This window comes from Rhineura floridana, chromosome 4, assembly GCF_030035675.1.
Source record: "Rhineura floridana isolate rRhiFlo1 chromosome 4, rRhiFlo1.hap2, whole genome shotgun sequence".
Taxonomy (NCBI): Eukaryota; Metazoa; Chordata; class Lepidosauria; order Squamata; family Rhineuridae; genus Rhineura; species Rhineura floridana.
Window position 1 is genome coordinate 138,439,545 of NC_084483.1, and position 6,609 is coordinate 138,446,153.

Genomic DNA, 6,609 nt, shown 5'->3' on the forward strand with positions numbered 1-6,609 from the left:
GGTTTTACTCATCATTCTTAGGATGGAACTGTTTGGTTCCCCCCAACCCACCCAATAAAAAAAATCATTGGGGATGCTATAATAATCCCCAGGTTTTACTTCCAATGGTTCCACTGGCCAAGTATTCTGGACACTCCTTAACTTTGATTTAATTCAACTTAATTTCCATTGTGGTTGGTGGGATTACTGGCAGTTGGATAACCAAACTCTTGCCTGTGGTTGTCAAAGAGTAAGTAGATGCTGTTGGATACACAACATCTTGTTTAAGCTCAGAGAACTGTTGACAAAAGCTGCAAAGAGCACTGGAGAAGCAGGCAAATCTGCCTTCTTATAGCGAGTCTGAAGAAGAAGCTAGTATAGGAGGAAGGTAAGACATTTCAGTACTTCTTTCCCAAACTGGAAACAAAGATAAAAGGGGGGAAACTCATCAGTTTCACCACTTCTCTTTGCAACCTTTGCACAGGCACTAGAACAGCCTTTCCCAACCGGTGTGCCTCCAGATGTTGTTGGACCACAACTCCCATCAGCCTCAGCCAGCATGGCTGAGGCTGATGGGAGTTGTGGTCCAACAACATCTGGAGGCACACCGGTTGGGAAAGGCTGCACTAGAGGGTGCACAATTAGTAGTGAGGATGTAATTTATTGTCTGAGTGACAAGTGATCCAGTGCAAGCATTTGCACATGTAAAGTGACAACATCTACCTATGCACTGTGCTACACATATCTTTGCATAGCTGTTGTCTCTAGATTAAAAAAATAATAATTAGTGCTAAGAAAGCCTCCCATCAGTGCAAGATTGCCACTAGTGCGAGAAGACTTTCCCTCCTTCTCCTCCCCGACTCCCCCCAAAAAATCTGTCAAAGGGGTTCCACCAATTTCTGGAGCAGATTTGGGGAGGGTGTGGGCACTCTAAGGGGAAGGAGGGGGGAAAGTCTTCTCGCACTAGTGGCAATCTTGCACTTACTGCTCTAGCAGTAAGCCTTTTGCTGACAAGATGTGTTAGTTGAATGTTCAGAAGTTGTTTGAAATAGAAAAGATACCTGAGTGCAGGTTTTCCCTAAATATTTATTTATTTATTTATATCCCGTCCTTCCTCCTGGCAAGAGCCCAGGGCAGCAAACAAAAGCACAACAAAATTTAAAACATCATAAAAACAAACTTTAAAACACATTAAAACAAAACATATTTCTTAAAAAAAGCTTTCAAAACATCATCTAAGATTAAAAACATTTTTAAAAAGAAGGTTTAAGAACATATTAAAAAGCAATTCCAACACAGACGCAGACTGGGATAGGCCTCAACTTAAAAGGCTTGTTGAAAGAGGAAGGTCTTCAGTAGGCGCCAAAAAGATAACAGAGATGGTGCCTGCTGAATATTCAAGGGGAGGGAATTCCACAGGGTAGGTGCCACCACACCAAAGGTCTGTTTCCTATGTTGTGCAGAACGGACCTCCTGATAAGATGGTATCTGCAGGAGGCCCTCACCTGCAGAGCGCAGTGATCAACTGGGCATATAAGGGGTAAGACGGTCTTTCAGGTATCCTGGTCCCAAGCTGTATAGGGCTTTGTACACCAAAACTAGAACCTTGAACTTGGCCCGGTAGCAAATGGGCAGCCAGTGCAATTCTTTCAGCAGCAGGGTGACATGATGACAATACCCTGCCCCAGTGAGCAGTCTTGCCACCGCATTTTGCACCAGCTGCAACTTCCAGACCAACCTCAAAGGCAGCCCCACATAGAAAGCATTACAATAATCTAGCTTCGAGGTTACCACTGCATGGACAACAGTGGTAAGACTAGCCTGGTCCAGAAACGGCCACAGCTGTCTTACCAGCCGAAGCTGGTAAAAGGCACGCCTAGCCACTAAGGTCACCTGGGCCTCTAGTGACAAAGATGAATGCAGAAGCATGCCCAGACTACGAACCTGCTCTTTCAGAGGGAATACGACCCCATCCAAAGAAGGTTGTTGTTGTTATGTGCCTTCAAGTCAATTATGACTTATGGTGACCCTATGAATCAGTGACCTCCAAGAGCATCTGTCCTGAACCACCCTGTTCAGATCTTGTAAATTCAGGTCTGTGGCTTTCTTTATGGAATCAATCCATCTCTTGTTTGGCCTTCCTCTTTTTCTACTCCCTTCTGTTTTTCCCAGCATTATTGTATTTTCTAGTGAATCATGTCTTCTCATGGTGTGTCCAAAGTATGATAACCTCAGTTTCATCATTTTAGCTTCTTTTGCTTTTCCTTTCCTTCTCTCTTTAACCATTTTAAGAGTTTCTTCAGTCATCCATTGAGGTCTTTCTCTCTTTTTCATTAGAGGTATTGTCTTTTTGCATTCTTCCCTAATAATGTCTCGGACTTCATTCCATAGCTCTTCTGGTTCTCTGCCAACTAGGTTTAAAGCTGGTTCAAATCTGTTCCTTATTTGATCTTTATATTCTTCTGGGATGTTATTTAAATTGTATTTTGGCATTATGATTGCTTTGTTGTTCTTCTTTAGCTTTACTCTGATTTTCGATACGACCAGTTCATGAACTGTACCGCAGTCTGCTCCTGGTCTTCTTTTCGCAGAAAGTATGGAACTTCTGCATCTTCTGTTGCCAATTATATAATCAATTTTATTCCTATATTGACCATCTGGTGATGTCCACGTATACAGTCGTCTTTTCTGTTGCTCAAAAAATGTGTTGGCAAGAAACAAATCATTGGCTTCACAGAATTCAATAAGTCTTTCTCCTGCTTCATTTCTGTCTCCTAAGCCCCATTTCCCCACAATGCCTAGTTCTTCTCTGTTCCCTACTTTTGCATTCCAGTCGCCCATGATTATCAGCATATCTTGTTTTGGTGTGTGATCAATTTCCTCCTGTACTTCTGTATAAAATCTCTCCAATTCTTCTTCTTCTGCGTTTGACATTGGAGTGTAGACTTGGATGATGGTTATGTTAATAGGTTTCCCATTTAATCTCATTGATATCACTCGCTCAGACCTTGCGTTGTAGTTCCTAATTCCTTTTGCTACATCACTTCTCACTATTAAAGCAACCTCATTTCTTCTTCATCTCTCATTTCCTGCATAAAATATTTTGTAGTTGCCTGATTGAAAATTTCCCATTCCTGTCCATTTTAATTCACTCATGGCAAATATTGCAATGTTGATATGTTCCATTTCTTGCTTGACAATTTCTAACTTTCCCTGGTTCATGCTTCTCACATTCCATGTTCCTATTTTGTGCATCGTACAACTCCGGACTCTCCTTTCGCATCTGTGCGCATCAGCTTCTGGGCTTTTTTTCGGCTTTGACCCAGTTGCGTCATTAGTCACAGTGCTACTCATATTTGTCCTTTGTTCTTCCCCAGTAGCTCGGTGAGTGCCTTCTGACCTGGGGGGTCTCATCTTCCAGCACTATCTCGTGTTGCATTTTGGATACTCTGTTCATAGGGTTTTCGTGGTAAGAGATATTCAGAGGTGGTTTACCATTGCCTTCCTCTGAGTTTGGATGCATCTTAGTCTGGTGTCTCAGCTTTGACCATTCCACCTTGGGTGCCCCTGCTAGGAGTCTAGCCTCTTGGTCTAGACTTCTGATGGCATTGCTGTCAGCTTCTTCAACACTCTCAAACCCCCTCACTACATTAAGGTATGCATCCTAAAGGGGGCCAAAGCAGGTAACTAACCAATTATCTGAACTCGGGAACCACCAACCCACAGCACCTCCGTCTTGCTAGGATTCAGGCTCAGTTTATTGGCCCTCATCCAGCCCACCATCGAGTCCAGGCAGTGGTCCAGGGCTTGAATGGCCTCTCTGAATTCAGATGTTACCTAATATGCTGGGTATTGTCAGCACACTGCTGACATGTTGCCCCAAATCTTCTGATCACTACTCCCCAGGGCTTCATATAGATGTTAAACAGAATGGGGGACAAGATGGTACCCCATGGCACCCTACAGCACAACTACCAGGGGGCCAAAAGACAGTCACCCAATGCTATTCTCCAATACCCATCTCACCAAGTTGACCCACAAGGATACCATGGTCAATGGTATGAAAAGCTGCTGAGAGATCAAGTAAGAGTAACAGGGTTGCACTCCCCCTCTCCTTCTCCCGATAAAGGTCATCCATCAGGGCGACCAAGGCTGATTCAGTGCCATAACCAGGCCTGAACCCAGACTGGAACAGGTCAATCTGTTTCATCCAAGAGCACTTGCAATTCCTGCACCACAACCCTCTCAATCACCTTCCCTAAGAAGAGGGTATTTGCGACCGGTCGGTAGTTGTCACAAACCAACAGGTTAAGGGTGGGCTTTTTCAGGAGTAGTCGGATCACCACCTCTTTCAAGGCAGCTGGAATCACTTCCTCCCACAATGATGCATTGACTACACCCTGGATCCACTCGATCAACCCCCCTCGGCAATCTTTAGTAAGGGCAAGGGTTGAGAGGACACGTTACTGGCTGCATTAATGAGTGATGGCAGGCCAGCTCCAGACACTCTTGGATGAGACTGATTATTTAGATCCATTTCAGTCGGGTTTCAGGCCTGATTTTGGCATGGAAACAGCCTTGGTCTCCCTGTATGATGACCTCTGTTGGGAGAGAGACAGGGGGAGTGTGACTCTGTTGATTCTCCTTGATCTCTCAGTGGCTTTCGATACCATCGACCATGGTATCCTTCTGGGAAGACTGGCTGAGTTGGGAGTGGGAGGGATTGCATGGCAGTGGTTCCACTCCTACTTGCCAGGTTGGCTCCAGAAGGTGGTGCTTGGGGAGCGTTGCTCAGCACCCTGGACTCTCCAGTATGGGATTTTGCAGGGCTCAGTTCTGTCCCCCATGCTGTTCAACATCTACATGAAACCGTTGGGTGCGATAATCTGGAGCTTTGGAGTGTGTTGCCATCAGTATGCTGATGACACGCAGCTCTATTTCTCCTTTTCATCTTCTTCAGGTGAGGCTGTCAATGTGCTGAACCGGTGCCTGGCTGCAAGAATGGACTGGATGAGGGCTAATAAACTGAGGCTCAATCCAGACAAGACTGAGATGCTGCTAGTGGGTGGTTCTTCTGACCAGATGGGGGATGTCCAACCTGTCCTGGATGGGGTTGCACTCCCCCTGAAGGAGCAGGTTCGTAGCTTGGGGTTCTCCTAGAACCATCTCTGTCACTTGAGGCTCAGGTAGCCTCCGTGGCATGGAGTGCTTTCTACCAACTTCGGTTGGTGGCCCAGCTACGCCCCATCTGGACAGGGATAACCTGGCTTCAGTTGTCCATGCTCTGGTAACCTCCAAGCTAGATTACTGCAATGTGCTCTATGTGGGGCTGCCTTTGAAGACAGTTCAGAAGCTGCAGCTTGTGCAAAATGCAGCAGCCAGATTGGTAACAGGGACTAGACGATTCAAATACATAAAACTGATTCTGGCCCACTTGCATTGGCTGCCTGTATGTTTCCGAGCTCGATTCAAGGTGCTGGTTTTAACCTATAAAGCCTTACACAGCTTAGGACCACAATACCTGATGGAACGCCTCTCCCAACATGAATCCACCCGTACACTACACTCAACATCTAAGGCCCTCCTCTGGGTGCCTACTCGGAGGGAAGCTGGAAGTCTGGCAACAAGGGAGAGGGCCTTCTCAGTGGTGGCCCCCAAATTATGGAATGATCTCCCTGACAAGGTGTACCTTGCTCCAACACTGTTACCTTTTTGGTGCAAACTCAAGACTTTTCTCTTCTCCCAGACATTTTAGCATGTGTTTTGAAATTGCTTTTACTATTTTTTAAATTGTGTTTTTAAATTGTTTTTGTTTTTTAAAATATGCATATTTGTTTTTATTGTTTTTAATTGCTGTAAACCGCCCAGACAGCTTCATCTATGGGGCGGTATATAAATATAATAAATAAATAACTAAATATAAATCAATGCAAGCACCTTGTCTATGTCATCAGGCCACATCAACTGAAACCACTCCCAAGCATTTGCAGCAGACATTGCACTGGACACCTCACAGGGGACTACAGTAGATGTGGATGGGGTAACAAGACTGCTACGGAGGTGAGCAACTTTACCCTCAAAGTGCCTTGCAAACAATTCACAGTGGGCCTCTGAAGGGTCTAAAACTCCATTTCCTGGAGTTGATGTCAACAGACCCCTGATAATATAGAAAAGCACCACTGGACGACTACTTGAGGATGCGATGGAGGCAGAGAAGTGGGCCTTCTTTGCTGCCCTCACCACCACACGGTAGGCACAGTTATGATGTTTTACTCGTGCTTGATCAGCCTCAAAGCACGTCTTTCGCCACTTGCGCTCTAGCCATCATCCAGCCTGTTTCATTGTCCTTAGCTCACTGGTGTACCAAGGTGCAAACTGGGCTCCACAATGCCGGAAAGGGCGCTTGGGGGCAACCGTGTCAAGAACCCAACGCACCTTGCTGTTCTACAACGTGACAAGGGCTTCAACAGGGTCACCTGCTCTATCTACTGGGAACTCCCCCAGGGCATTCAGGAATCCTGTGGATTCCATTAGTCTCTGGGGGCGGACCATCTTAATCTGTCCACCACTCCTGCAGGGAAGGATCAGAATCAGATATCTAAGAACATATGGCAGAAATTGCATAGAAAT